Source organism: Dipodomys merriami, unplaced genomic scaffold (genome assembly GCF_024711535.1).
Source record: "Dipodomys merriami isolate MVZ:Mamm:240054 unplaced genomic scaffold, mDipMer1.0.p SCAF_293, whole genome shotgun sequence".
Lineage (NCBI taxonomy): Eukaryota > Metazoa > Chordata > Mammalia > Rodentia > Heteromyidae > Dipodomys > Dipodomys merriami.
This window is the reverse complement of record NW_027204415.1, coordinates 534,753-550,325: the sequence shown is the minus strand read 5'-3', so window position 1 is coordinate 550,325 and position 15,573 is coordinate 534,753. Positions and strand designations below refer to the sequence as shown.

Below are 15,573 nucleotides of genomic sequence, written 5' to 3'. Positions count from 1 at the left end.
AAGAGGTGGAACTCCAGCCCAGGGCCACAAGGTTTGCCTCCTGAGCCTCAGTATTCCCAAGAAGACTTGGAGTGGATAAAGAAAATTTCCATGGCCTATAAACCCCCAAACAGAGAAAGAGATAAAGACTGGTGGAAAACTGGTGAGGGGAAACTTATCTTGCCACAAAGATTGGGCAAGCGGTTTCTTATGAGAATCCATCGGGTCTCTCACATGGGAACCCGAAGAATGGAGAACTTGCTCCTACTCTCAGAAGTAAAAATCAGGCAAGGAAATCAACTCATTGAGGAAATTGTTAAAAAATTTTAAAGCCTGTCAGCTCACCAATGCCCCTAATCAACTGGTTACAAAAGGAGCTCATCTCCATGGAGATAGGCCAGGTGTGTATTGGGACGTAGACTTCACAGAAATTAAAACTGGAAAATTTGGATATAAATATTTGCTAGTTTTTGTAGACACCTTTTCAGGATGGGTTAAAGCCTCCCCAACAAAGCATGAGACTGTGAACTTCATATCTAAGAAGATCCTGGAAGAAATTCTACCCAGGGATGGCTTCCCATCCACCACTGGGTAGGACAATGGACCAGCCTTCGACTCAAAAGTAAGTCAGGGAATAGCCGTGGCACTGGAGATGGATTGGAAATTGCACTGTGCTTATAGACCCCAGAGTTCAGGTCAGGTAGAAAGAATGAATCAGACTCTAAAAGAGACCTTAACTACATTGGCTTTGGAGACTGGCCCAGACTGGGTATCGCTGTTTCCTTTTGCCCTGTTTAGAGTAAGAAATTCACCCTATCAGCTTGGCTTTACTCCTTTTGAAATAATGTATGGACACCCTCCACTCATTATCCCTACCCTTCAGACTGAATTGCTTGCTGATTTGGATGATATTGAATTTCTGTGTAAGCTTGACTATTTACAGATGGTGCAAAAGAGGATGTGGACTCAGCTTAGAGCATTATATGATTCTGCTTCTATTCCTACCCCCACCCCATTTGTTTAAACCAGGGGACTGGGTGTTTGTTGGAAGACACAACCTGATATTTCTGGAACCAAGGTGGAAGGGACCTTACATGGTGCGAATGGCTACACCTACTGCCCTTAAGGTGGATGGCATTGCTGCTGGGATCCACTGCTCCCACCCCAGATCAGCTGATCCCTTTGCCCTGGACAACCGTAGGGAAACAAGGGAAGTCTCCAAGCATCCTACCCAACCACTCTGCATACAACTCAAGAAAAGAAAAATGAGATGATTATTATTGGTATTGTTGTTTAATATTATGGCTAAGGTCAGTTAGGGACCATACCCGTTCAAGATCAAGAGCTGTTGGAGTTTAGTTTGAGGCTGGAGCCACAAGACCATAAGTCAAGGCGGGGAATGAAGGGTTAAAGTTTTGAGGCAGTGACCACTTGTTGCTTGTTTCTGGCAGAGCAACACGTGGTGATAATCCAAACACCTGGTTGGTTGTGTGCCTTTATAAACCCTGCAAATATTTACCTTGGGGCTCTCCTCCTAGGTGCTGCTGTGTTGGAATGTAGGATGAGACCCAAGCTGCCGCCCTTTAAATAAAACCTTAAAACAGCTGTAAAGTCTGACACTCGGTGGTCTTTTTGGTGGGGGTCCTGCGACTGGGGTAGAACAATGTTTCCATTTTTTTCTAGTACTCCTCGAGATTTAGACTAAGGGTTTGTGTGGAATGGCTCCTCAGTGAATTCCTGAGGAAACCATTTGAAGCCTTCTCAGGAGAACGCCATTCAAGCCAGCAGAGCAGGAGAGTCTCTGAGACTATTTTCTCCAATAAACCACCAGAGAACCAGAAGTGAAGCAATGGCCCAGAGGTAGAGCTCCAGCTTTGAGAGAGAAAACTGAGTAGGAGATACAATCCAGACCAGGCAGGAAAGCCTGGGAATTGCTTAGGTCCAATTTACTACCAGCTGGCGGGAAGTGGAGCTGTGGTGTTGGTAGAGACTCAGCCTTGAGCAAAACATCTCAGAAACACATTGGGCCCTGAGTTTAAGTTCTGGGATGGCCACAAAAAAATTCAAAAAGAGAAGGCCAACTTTATGTATCAATGCCCTACCTACTTATGTGTGTATATATATTACCTCCCATAGTGCAAACTCTGCTTTTATTTACTGGTTTATTTTTCAGATATGCTAGTTGTACATACTGCATCATTCTCTTCATTTCAGGCCCATTGCTTTTCTCTTCCAGGGTTCTAGGCCTGTGTCTTTATATGATGCACACTGAAGCTCTCAGCAGCCTTTATTTACATTTTATTATGAAGGCAATCCAGGAACAATCACAAATCTGGCAAGGGAAGAGATCAGGTTTCTTAGAAGTAACCAGAAAATTAAACTTGAGAACATAAAATGGTAGCATACTTATGTAAAAACTACCATTCAGAAAAAAATGAAGGAGCTGGGACTATGGATTAATAAGAGAGTGCTTGCCTAGCATGCAAGAAGCCCTGGGTTCGATTCCTCAGGCACCTGTACACAGACAAAGCCAGAATATGTGCTGTGGCTCAAGTAGCAGAGTGCTAGAGACAATTCCCAGGCCTTGAATTCATCCCAACAACTGGCAAAGAGATAGCTACCTTGGTAGGATGGTAGGTAGATAGATAGAAAGAAATAAAGAGAGAGAGAGAGAGAGAGAGAGAGAGAGAGAGAGAGAGAGAGAGAGAGAGAGAGAGAGAGAGAGAGAGAAATAAAGATAGAACGAAAGAACGAAAGAAAGAAAGAACGAAAGAAAGAAAGAACGAAAGAAAGAAAGAAAGAAAGAAAGAAAGAAAGAAAGAAAGAAAGAAAGAAAGAAAGAAAGAAAGAAAGAAAGAAAGAAAGAAAGAAAGAAAGAAAGAAAGGAAGGAAAGAAGGAAGGAAGGAAGGAAGGAAGGAAGGAAGGAAGGAAGGAAGGAAGGAAGGAAGGAAGGAAAGAAAGAAAGTTGATAGATGAATCTGTTTTTGACATCAGAAGGAAAGAAGGCAACATTCCCAGTCATGAGGCTTTCTGCAGTGTGCCAGGACACCAGCATCGCCTACACACAAATGCAGAGCAGGATGACTGTCTCTGTCCCATTTCTCAGGCATCCTAGAGCCCCAGAGTCAAGAGGGCAGAGCCAGGTTCTAACTCAGGTGCTTGGAGTCAGAAGAGAAATTGCCCTGCCCCTCCTTGGACTGGGGATTTGCATTAATGAGGTAGAGAATGAAGTAAGGAGAATGGACTGGCAGAGATAGAAGGGCCTTCAAACTTGACAAATTGGGAGTCAAAAACCCACTCCCTAAGACCAGAGAGCAGGGTTTTTCTACTCTGTTCCTCCCCTCTCCAGCATTAAACTGGCTCTCTATTGGTAATCTAAAGATAGCCTGAGGCTCCCTTCACAGGAGGAAGGAAGGTTAATTAGTCATTGTTTGAAGAGACTGAGAAAAGCCTGATCCTGCAGTAACTCTAACAAATGTTTCAGGTTGCCCCCATTGCTGGCTGTGCCTGGAATGAATGAAGTGGTTTTGCAGCTCACTTCCATGATGAATGTGTATATTCTGCCTCCTAATCCTGCAGGCCTAGTTCTCTGCACCTAGCCTGGCTTTTGAAACTGTTTTCTGTCCTTCAAATACAGTGTTACACTGGAGTTATTCCTGCTAACAAAGTTAGGGCTTGGATCCTGAGAACTTCATTTGAACCCTGATTGGGTCAATAATATTTCTTTCCTTCTTCTATAGCTCAAGAACTCCAAGAACATTTAGAGTGCAAGTAACTTCTCATCACCAAGTGAAACAGGAATTTCTTAAGCATCTGACCTTTCAGAACAGGAAGTCAGAATGTCCTAGACTTCCCTGCCTTGGCTGGTTTCACCCTATGAGAGACCTCAGCCTCCTGAGCTAGGGTGATGGACGTGAGGTATTGGTTCTCGGCTAGGGTCAGAACTGTAATGACATTGACAATACAAGTCAACTGCTTATCACAAAGTGCTTGGGGAGCATATCAAGCCTTTCAACAATGTGCCTTTCAGAACCCTGTAGGACACAAGTTTATAATGCTAGAGTCTGAGAGGCTGGGCTTATGGATGTGCTACACTTGAACCTTGAGGTCTGACTCCAATTGTGGTGTACATCAGCATTCATTTTCCTAAAAATATTTTCATAAGTAGCAAATAGGAAAATTATTTTGATTATCCCTCAATCTTTTTCCAGTTGTGTGTCTCAAACTGAAGCCTGGGCACTGTCTCTGAGCACTTCAGCTCAAGGCAAACACTCTACCACTTGACCCACAGTGCCACATGGGGATTTTTGATGGTTCATTGGAGGTAAGAGTCTAACAGGCTTTCCTTTCCAAGGCTGTCTTCAAACTGTGACCTTCAGATCTCAGCCTCCTGAGAAAGTAGGTTTCCAGAGCCACTGGAATCTGGAGTATTGTTTTGCCAGACCTGGAGCTTGAAATTAGGGCCTGGATACTGTCTTTGAGCTTCTTTTTCTCAAGGCTAGCACTCTATCACTTGAGCCACACCACAGCTTCTGGCTTTTTCTGAGTATGTAGCACTGAGGATTCAAACTCTGGCATTCATGCATGCTGAGCAAGCTCTCTACCACTAAGCCACATTTCCAGACCCAACCTTACGATTTTATCCCTCAACTTGCCTATCCACAAGAAAAGGCTTCTGAGTATAAATCATCTAAACAAATCCGTATAGGAAGTTGTCCAAAGATAAATAAGACAAAACTCGTACTGGGGACAGACTCTAACCATGTGATGAGTTGACAAATGCCTCCATTTAATTAAGTATTATATTTCAAAACTTAATAAAGTATTAATGAAAATTAGTCAATGTACTGAATTATTGTGTATACTTTTATAATATATATACACAACATAATAAATATTATGTGTATAATAATACTAAATACAATAAACAATAAAATGAGTAAAATAAAAATTAAATACAAAATTAATAATAATCGTAATATGAAATAAACATACATATTTACCTAGATATCTTATATTACACATGTACACAAATATTTTTTCTATTGCAGGGTCTTAATTCAGGCCCTGGGAACTCTAGCTTGAAAATCTTTTCCTCAAGGACAGGGATCTTAGCCTTCACCCAAGGTGCAAAAGAGTTACATGGACAGTGAGCTCAAATCCCAGCAATGGCAGAAATACTGGCCCCAGTTCCAAGACAGTGACTTAATATTTGTAACAGAAACAGTTATGTTTATTCAGTTCCATACTGAACACTGAAAAAAATCAGTGTAGAATTTTGTACAGCTACTCAGACATCCACCCCTTAACCCCAAAGTGCTTCTTGAGCACTACATAATTTTTTGTACGTTTTTTATTTTAAAAATGTTGTACAGATGGGTCACAGTTACATGAGCAAAGTAATGAGTACATTTCCTATTGAGCATTGTTGCCTCCTCGTTTGTTTTTCCCCTGCCATCCCTTCCCTCCCATCTTCACAACTAAAACTTCCCTGCTGAGGTCAGTGACTTATTTATTTTTGGCTTGGCATGGGATTTGAACTCAAATATTGGCAACTCTGCGCCTTCTGTCACATTGCTACAGATTCATCAAGACTCTGAGTTCAAATCCCAGGCTATTAAAGAAAACTGGCAGAAATTCCAAACCAAGTAGCTTTATTATTTCAATTTAGTTAGTTAGTTAGTTAATTAATTAATTAATTTTGCCAACCATGGGGCTTGAACTCAGGTCATGGTAACTCTGACTCAGCTTCACTCTCCCTAGGGTGGGGTGCAGCCTAGAGACCCAAAGCTGATCCTGGGACCCTAGGCCCAGAGGGCTTGCAGGAAGGAAAAAAAGCAGAACAGCACAAAAAATGGGGAGCTGTAGAGGGCTCAGGGTTTTACAATTTTTTCTTTACATGGTGACCATCCTGGGTCTGAATGACATGGTTTCAATGTGGACCTGGCCTGCCATTACTGATGGCTGGCAGGCTATCAGGGAAGCCATAAGCCAACATGTCAACATAGGCCCTCGGTTCAAATCCTAATCCTTACATTTACCAATGGCAGGAGATCACAAGAGACTCGTTCCTATGCTAAGAATACAGATTGAAAGAGTAGTTCATGCATTTGTCTAGTCTAAGATTGGATGCAATAATTCTAGGATGCTGATTGATCTTAATTAATAATTTATTAAGCATGAAAAGAATAATACTGTTTCAATGGAGATATAATAAATACCTAAGAGTTGGTAGGAACGTAGTAGATGTCATTCAGTCATAGATAGACAGCTCTTGAACTCTTTAACAATATATATTTTTTTGTATACCACCTCTGCCTAGCCATGTATTTAAGTTTAGGCTAAACTTTGGGCTTGATCTCAGTGCCTGGGAAACACCTGACAGCTTCATTGGCTAGAGGCTTCTGTGCTAAAACTCACCCAATCATGAATTGGGCCTGCTAGTCCCTGAGTTCAGATCCCAGCACTGCCAAAAATTTAATCTTTGAGTAAGAAGCCTAGTGTGACACATATTTTCCTTTTCTGGGAGAGTCCAGGGTGTCAGGCATGATAGAGAACACATTTACAAATCCAGATGGTATGTGATATGATGTAAAAATTGTAATAAATGGATAAATGATATAGGTGTCATCAAAGACAATAAAATAAATTGTAAATAAATGGATAAAAAAAGAAATTAAATGAATAGCAACACTAAATATGATATGGACTGCACATCTGTATGGAAGTATAAATCCTACCACACCAAACACAGTATCTACTAAACATCTCTATGGAAGTATAAATCCTATCTTTAAAATGTATATAAGGAGTATGTTTTCCATGCCTGAAGCTTGAATTCATCCCACCCCCATGAGAAAGCAATGGCAGGAAATCCTGAGAAACTTGTTTCTGGACCAGGAAAAGTCATGGAATGTGATCGATCTCATCGAATGAGTAGTTCATGCATGATGTGACTAGGAAATGATAGGCAAGACTCATGGGGTATCACTTATTTGTAAAGCAGTGTTGATTAAGCTTGACAATAATCATCACAGTCATGAAATGAAGACATCTGGAAAGATCCAAGAATCAGTAGACACATGGTAGATTGGATTCCATCACAGGTTTTCGTCTCTCCTACTCTATACAACTGTGTACTCATTTGCATACTACCTTCAACTTATGAATGGATGACTACTGTGTACCCTCCTCCCCCCCCCCACCTGGGGGGTCCATCTCAGGCCCTGGGAACGGCCTTACTCCTTAGTAGCTCACAGGCTGGTGTGCTCACATGGACCCATTCGTCAATTGGGTCTGCTGGTCCCCAAGTCCAGATCCCAGCAGTGCCAAAAGATTCATCCTGATGTTGGAAGCCAATTGTTGCACCTGTGTTCCTTTCCTGTGCAAGTCCTGGGTCTCAGCTAGGATGAAGAATACATGGGCCACCCTGTGGCCATGGGAATAGGTTGTTATCATGTGAGGCAAATTATACCTGTCATCATATACTGAAGAAAATACACAATACATCCATGAATAGCATACAAAATAGAATAACTACACTAAATTCACAATGCAGTCCACACACGGATTTGAATATACATCCCATGTTTAAATGATGCATTCAGGACAATTGTGGCCTCCCTGTTGCTCAATCTCTGTTCCTGGGACCCGACCAGCTCCTTAGTGGCTCACAGTCTGGTGTGATCACGTGGAACCATTGTGCAGTTGGGCCTTTTAGGCCCAAAGTTAAAATACCAGCACTGCCAAAATTTACCCTGTTGTGAGAAGCCAGTCATTGCACCAGTTTTCCTGTGCTGTGCAAGTCCGGGGTCTCAGCTAGGATGGAGAATGCACAGGCAACTCTATACTCATGGGAATATGTTGTCATCCAGGTCACCACAGTTATATCTGTCATCCTATACTCAAGAAAATACACAATACATCACTGAAAAAGACACAAAATAAAGAGAATGACTACACCAAATGCAAGATGCTGCCCATCCATGTATGGAAATATAGATCCTCTGTTGAAATGATAAATTTATGACCATATTGGCCCCCACCAGGGCTTCATCTCAGGTCCTGGGAACGACCTACCTCCTTAGTGCCTCACAGGCTGGTGTGTTCACCATGACCCATTCACCAATTGGGCCTGCTAGGGCTTGAGTTCAAATCCCAGCACTGCCAAAAGATTCACCTTGATTTGAGAAGCCAATCGATCCACCTGTTTTCCTGTCCTGTGAAAATCCTGGGTCTCAGCTAGGATGGAAATTCTATATAGATAACTCTATAGCCATTCGAATAGGTTGTTATCCATGTCAGCATAGTTATATCTATCACCATACTCAATAAAATACACAATACATCCATGAATAAGACACAAAATAAAAAGAATAACTACACTGAATGCAAGATGCATACCAAACTTGTAGGTAAAGAGAGATCCTATGTTTAAAAAAGGCAGGCTTGTTATTTTGTCCAGTACTGGGACTTCAAATCAGGCCCTTGATGAGGCCTGACATTCTAGTCTTCAAGGATGGTGAGATTTCACTTGCCCCAAAGTGCAACAGAGCTACCCAGACCTCAGTTCAAATCCAGCACTGACAAAAGATTCATTCTGTTGTCAGAAGCCAGTCGTTGAACATGTTTTCCTCTCCTGTGAAAGAACCGGGCTTTCACTAGGATGTAGAATGCATAGGCAACCATATAACTATGGGAACAGATTGTCATCCATGTCAGCACAGTATACCTGTCACCATACTCAGTAAAATACACAATAACTCCATGAATTAGACACAAATTAAGGAGAAGTGCACCGAATGCAAGATGCTGTCCACACATGTATGTAAATGTATATCCTATATTTGAATTACGAATTTATGACTAACTGGACCTCCCTGGGACTCGATGTCAGTTACTAGGAATGGCCTATCTCCTTCGTTGCTCACAGGCTGGTGTCCTCACCTTGGCCATTTCCCCAAATGTGCCTGATAGAGTGTGAGTTCAAATCCCAACACTGCCAAAAGATGAATCCTGATGTGAGAAGCCCATCGATTCACCTGTTTTCCTGTCCTGTGAAAGTCCTGGGTCTCAGCTTGGATGGAGAATGCATAGGAAACCCTATAGCCAGGGCAATAGGTTGTCTTCCATGTAAGTTCTGTTATATCTGTTACATTATTCAGTAAAATACACAATACTTACATAAGACAGAAAATAAGAGAAAAAGTACTCCAAAGGCAAGATACTGTCCACACATATATGTAAATATAGATCCTATGTTTAAATTATTAATTTATGACTATCATGGCCCACCCTGGGGATCAATGTCAGATCCTGGGAATGGCCTAACTCCTCTGTTGCTCACAGGCTGGTGTGGTCACCTTGAACTATTCACCAATTGGTCCTGCTAGGCCCTGAGTTCAGATCCCAGTGTTACCAACAACTGGATCATGCAGTAAGAAGCCAAGTGTGAAACTTTTTTCCTTTTCTCTGAGAGTACTGGGTGTCTGGCATGACGGAGAACATGTCTACAAATTTAGATTCCATGTGATGGGATGTAATCAATGTGATAAAGGGAATGAGTGTCATCATAGTAAAATCAACGGTAAATAAGTGAATAAAACCAAAAGTACAAGGAACAACCACACCAAACGTGTATGGACTGAACATCCATAGGTAAGTACAAATCCTGTATTTACAATGTATATAAATAGTATGTTTTCCAAGGCAGGGGCTTGAATTTTGGCTTAGATTACAGGCCTGACTTTCTTATCTTCAATTACGGTGAGCTTCCGCTTCTTCCACAGTGCTGTAGATTCACCTAGACTCTGAGTTCAAATCCAAAGCCTGGCAGAATAAATGGGGTGAATTGCAAGCCAGGGAGCTAATCTCTTTTAATTATTTTTTGCAGCAGGGGGCTTGAACTCAGGTTTTGGTAACTCTGCCTCACCTTTGACACCCTATGCTGGGGTGTAGCCACTGGTCCCACAGTAGATCCTGGGATCCTTGACCCCCAGGCCTTGTGTGGCAAAAATGTACAGAAAAAAATGCAGCGAGATGGCCTTTTTATGTTTTCTTCTTTTGCACAGTGACCCTCCTGGGCCTGAATGACACTGTTGCAAAGGGTATTTCACCTTTCATTGCTGAAGGTTGTCAGACTATTGAGGAAGTCATAGGTCCACATTGCAATGTTGGCCTTGATTTCAAATCCCAGTCATGACAACAATCAATGGCAGGAGATACTAAGAGACTCGTTCCCATCCATGGGAATAACAAGGTAATATTATCAATGTCACAGTTGAATGAGTTGATGGTGAATGACGCTCCTATAAAATTAGACAGCATCATTTCAGAAGACTAACTTTATTTAATATTTATGAAACATTACGTACAGAATGCAATAATTTCAGGATATTGATTGATTTACTTAATAGTTTGTTAACCATGAAAACAATAAGATTAATTACATGGAGGCATTATAAATACCCAGGAATTGGTAGGAATGTAGTCTATATAACTGAATAATGTATAGACATCTCTAGCACTCTATATCTGTATTTCAATCTGTTCTTATTTTGTCAACCGCTGGGGCTTGATCTCAGGTACTCGAGACTGCCTGTCAGCTCAATTTGCCACAGGCTGGCAGGTTGACACTCACCCATTCATGAATTGGGCCTTGAAGGCTGTGAGTTCAGATGCCAGCACTCCCAAAAAATGAATCGTGTAGTAAGAAGCTGATGGTGACACATGTTTTCCTTTTCTGTGAAAGTCCTGGGTGTCAGGAAGGACGTGCAATACATATGCAAAACTATATCCTATGTAATCAATGTAATCACTGTTCTATGTGTCATAATAGTTAATAAAATGAGTAGTCAGTACATGAATAAAACAAAAAATAAAATAACTACACTGAATGCAATATGGAATTAACATATGTTTAAAAATATAAATCATATATTTAAAATGTAAACAAATAGTATGTTTTCTAGTGGTGGGCATCGATTTCAGGCCTAAGAAACAGACTTGAATTTCTTGAATTCAAGGAGGCAAGCTTCCCCTTCCCACACAGTGCAACAGCAGGGTTACCTAGACCATGAGTTCAAATCCCAGTCCTGTCAGAAAAAAAATGGCATCTCTATGCTATGTGATGCCCAATTCGTAGGTATTTCATTTGGCCTCCATTTAATGAAGGTGATTGTTTAAATGCTTCATAAAGTATTAATTAATATTAATCAGTGTCCTGTTATGTAATTGTGTATAATTTTATCCTCTAAACATTCAAGTACTGCCCATTTAATCATGACATACATCACATTCCTTTGGTAATCATATGAGTAGGAATGAATTTCATAGGATGTCCTGCCATTTGTTGGTGGCAGGACCAGGATTCAAGCTGTGGGCTCCAGCTCCTACCACTTAAACCTGAGGATAGAGAACTCACAGGTCTTTCCAAGAACATCAGCAAAACCAGGCATCAGTGGCTCTCAGCAGTCCTCCTTAAAACTTACAAGGCTGTGAAAGGAGGATCATGGTCAAAGTCACCCTAGGCAGGAAAGTCCTTGAGACTCCTGTCCAACTTGTGCCATCAAAGACAGAAGTAAAGCCATGTGGCTCCAGTGGTAGAGAGCTAGCCTTGATCAAAAACAACTCACAGATTGTGCCCAGATCCTTAGTTCTAGGTCTGGGAACAAACAGACCTACACAACAATCTGTGCAGCCATCCGGCTAAAGTGGGTCACTCTCTTGTCCCCAACTGGATTGGACAGAGTTCCCTGGGAAAGGGGCTGCCTTCATTTTGACTCCACCCATTCTGCCTGCATCAGAAGATTCCAGCCACCCTTCTATTGTTTCATGGTTCTTTCTGACCAATGGGATAGAAGAATGGTGGCCACGCCCACATTCCTTGCTGCCCAGTAGCACCTTGATTCACTCTGTTTGTTGACACCACTACCTCCCCTCTAACCCGGACACGCCTCTCATGTTCCCCACAGTCTGGCCCACGACCTGCCACAAATGTGCCCCAGGGGTGGGGGTGGGGGTTGACCCGAGGATGCCACCCCCATCCCCAGTGGATATTGTCCAGGATACGGGGAGATGCAGGTTGGGTGAGGAGTGGGCGCCAAAGATCCCCTGGCCTGGAGTAGTCGGAGCCACACAGCAGCATATCTGCGCCCTTCCACTCCCTGGTGGGAACCCAGTGGCTTTAGTCAGAGGTGGGGAGCAGCATGTCTACACCTGCCTTCTGGGTTTTTTTTCCTTTTTTTCTGGGGATGGGAGGTGTTGGAGGCAGAAGATAGACACCCTTACTGTGTGAGACCTTGTCTTTTGTGCTCAGTCAAACTTTCACCTGAAGACAGAGAGACAGACAGAGAGAGAGAGAGAGAAAGAAAGAGAGAGAGATTGAAAGAGAGAGAGAGAGAAAGAGAAAGAGAGAAAGAGACAGAGACAGAGAGACAGAGAGACAGAGAGACAGAGACAGAGACAGAGACAGAGAGACAGAGAGATAACCTTTTTCCTTGTACAGCCTGACTGTGCTCAGGTGAGTGATCAGTTGGCAAATTGCAGGTGCTGCATGGAGGAGTCTTCTGTCACCTGTCTGGAAGGAGGCCGAATGCTTTGGTAACTTCTACCTGTTATCTTTGGGGCATGTATGGGTTTCACAGCTGAGGTCTGGGGGCCTGGAAGGGTGAGAGGCTTGAAGGGGACACAGCACAGTTAAATTACAAGAAAAGGGATCTGTGTGCAATGGAACTGTGTACTCCCTTGGGCCTGGTTGGTGGCAGTGGGAGCTTGGGAGGACCTGGGAGTGTTGCCTGCAGGGGATGGCTTCCCAGGAGGACAGAGAGCATGGCCAACTCTTAGTAAGGATATGAGTTCTGCTAGTATGGAGCGCAACAGCATAGGTCAGTCTCTGGGTCTTCTCATAATGACGTCTGATGGGCGAGGCCAACCCTATTTTAAATCTTGAGCTGTGATCTTCAGATCTCAGCATCCTGAGTACCTAGTATTATAAGCATGAACCTCTGGCACTGGGACTCTGGTTCTTTTTGGTATATTAGGGTTTGACGTCAAGGCCTTAGGCTTGCCAGTCAAGTCTTCTACCATGCGAGTCAAGCTTTTCTGTCTTGGGCATTTCTGAGATGGAGAATTAATATATGCTCATTCTGGGCTGGATCATGGTCCGCCTATCTGTGACAGGCATGAGCCACGAGGCCCGTTCTTCTGTAGTTGGGATGGTAGATATGTAGCGACATGCTCAGTCATTGGTTTAGATGGATTGTCCCAAACTCAGTCCACGGCAGCCGATTCTTGACCAGATGTGAGTCTCTGGGTTGGGCCTCAACCATTGGACTTCAATCTCCTCATGGGACAGTTGTGAGGAAACAAGGGATTGATACAGAGGGATCTCTGGAGCAGGGACAGGCACAGAGGGAGGGGCCATCTGATACTGTTCTTGGCAATTCTGTGAGCATATGATAGGAAGATACCCGGAAAGATCTCAGATGGTGTGTGTTATTAATGGTGCAAGAGTTTTGGGATTATGAAACAAAACATCGCTCTCTTTCTTTATTACTCTATGCCCATGAGTAACGGGATCCTTCACTTTGTTCAGTTTTGAAGCTGGGGAAACTGAGGCACAGAGAAGCCTGGTGACCTACTAATGACTCCCAGCTGACAGGAAGCTCGGCCTGACTTCTCTGCCATGCTCCCTAGGACAATGGGTGCTATTCAGTCCACTTCTTGTGGTGGGAAGTCCACTTCTTTTCAGTCATGGGGCTTGAACTTTGGGCCTAGGGCAGCTCCCTGAGCTCCTCAGCTCAAAGCTACCACTCTACCACTTGAATCACAGCACCACTTCCAGTTTTTTGGTGGTTCTTTGGAGATAAGAGTCTCACAGGTGTTCCTGCCTGGGCTGGCTATAAACCACAATCTTCATATCTCAGCCTCCATTGTATTTAGGATTATAGCCTGAGCCACCAGCACCTGGCTTAAGTGGAATTCTGACCTTCTTTCTTTCGCTTTCTCTCTCAGGAACTGATTCAATGGGTGCTGGAGGAGGTGGTCCAGCATCCCCATGTGGCTGGAACCAAGGTGGTCCTCTCATTCTCGAGGTAGGCTGTGGGTCAGGAGCTGTCTCGATCATTCTGTTGTACCAGCTCCATGAGGTAAGTCCCTCTGTGCCCTGGCTACACTGTGACAGTCATCCATTGTTCATCTAGCCTTACTGGACTCAGTACTGTGTTCAATGCTCTTTTCTAGCAAAAATTCCTGGCTAAAATTATGATACAGAGTTATAGAATGAAAATGTAATGCCATCTTAAGAAAGTCATTTAGCGTTTTGGGAATGTGGCTTCATGGTATGGTGATTGCCTAGCATGCATGAAACCCTGGGTTCAATTCCTCAGTACCACATAAATTGAAAAAGAAACACAAGTGGTGGAGGGTTAGCCTTGCGGAAAAAAAAAACGCTGAAGAATAATTCCCAAGCACCGAGTTTCAGCCCCAGGACTGCCAAAATTACAGCAACAACAACAATGGACATTTAGTTAGTAAATGCGAAATAAAGAACCCATACTTGGAATATATAAATGCTCCTTCCATACTGATACCTGACAATAGTTCCTAATACATGTACTTTACCTATGTTAGGATTCTGTGTTGGAAAAATGTTTTGTTCATTAGGTCACGGCAATTAATGCTAGGAATGTGCTTAGATGTCAGGTGAAGATTAATTCTGGAAATTCAAAGATTCCAGGCTTTTGAGTGGGGTCACTGCTAATGACAATGAGAAGGATAGTGTAAGTGAGATTCAGAAACTATTTTGGCCAGTCATCTTACAAAAAAGGCGGAGGCTAATTAACAGTATTGACAGAAGAGAAGGAATAACCCCAGATGGAAAGAATAAATTATAGTAACTAAGGTATAGCAGAAACCGTTCTAGGGAACCATTTTTGCTTATTAAAGAACTAGTTATCAACTAGGCTAATTCCTCATTGCCTTTGGCATTCAAAATCTCCTAGGCTAGTTCTTAATCTCTGTGTGATGAATGTATCTCCTATGCTGATCTTTCATACCTGATCTCCTTTGCTTTCTAAAAGTCTGTCTTGCTGTATTTATCTATGAACATTTCCTAATACTAAATACACCTACAAAGATGAAAGAGGATGCTAATGTAAGAGTCCCATAGCTCATGAGTCATTTATGTAACAAAATGGAAAAGGACATATTTATTGCTACCTTAATTATTCTGAAAAGCTGCAATGTCACATCATATGGTTCATATTTCCATTCTTTGTCTACATAGTGACATTAAGTGCACATAAATGCAAATATGAGCAGGGTGCTGGTGGCTCATGCCTGTAATCCTAGCTACTCAGGAGGTTGAGTCCAGAGGATTGTGGTTCAAATCCAGCCTGGTCAGGAAAGTCCATGAAACACTTATCTTCAATTAACCCCAGAAACCCGGAAGTTGTGCTGTAGCTAAAGTGGTAGAGTGCTCAAGTTGTGCTGAAGAGCTGAGAGACAGTGCCTAGGATCAAGGTTCAATCCCCACAACCAACAAAAAAGTGCAAATATAGGTTTAATTTTCCCCCAAAGGAATGATGAAGTCA

General features: G+C 42.6%; 1 long non-coding RNA gene across 1 annotated transcript; it reads left to right on the top strand.

Annotated features, from left to right (window-relative positions):
- The first annotated feature begins 11,923 nt into the window (after window positions 1–11,923).
- Window positions 11,924–14,045, top strand: LOC138839105 (uncharacterized). Its single transcript, XR_011375845.1, has 3 exons — window positions 11,924–12,174; window positions 12,527–12,580; window positions 13,994–14,045. It is a non-coding gene; the product is annotated as an uncharacterized lncRNA (long non-coding RNA).
- Window positions 14,046–15,573: the final 1,528 nt, after the last annotated feature.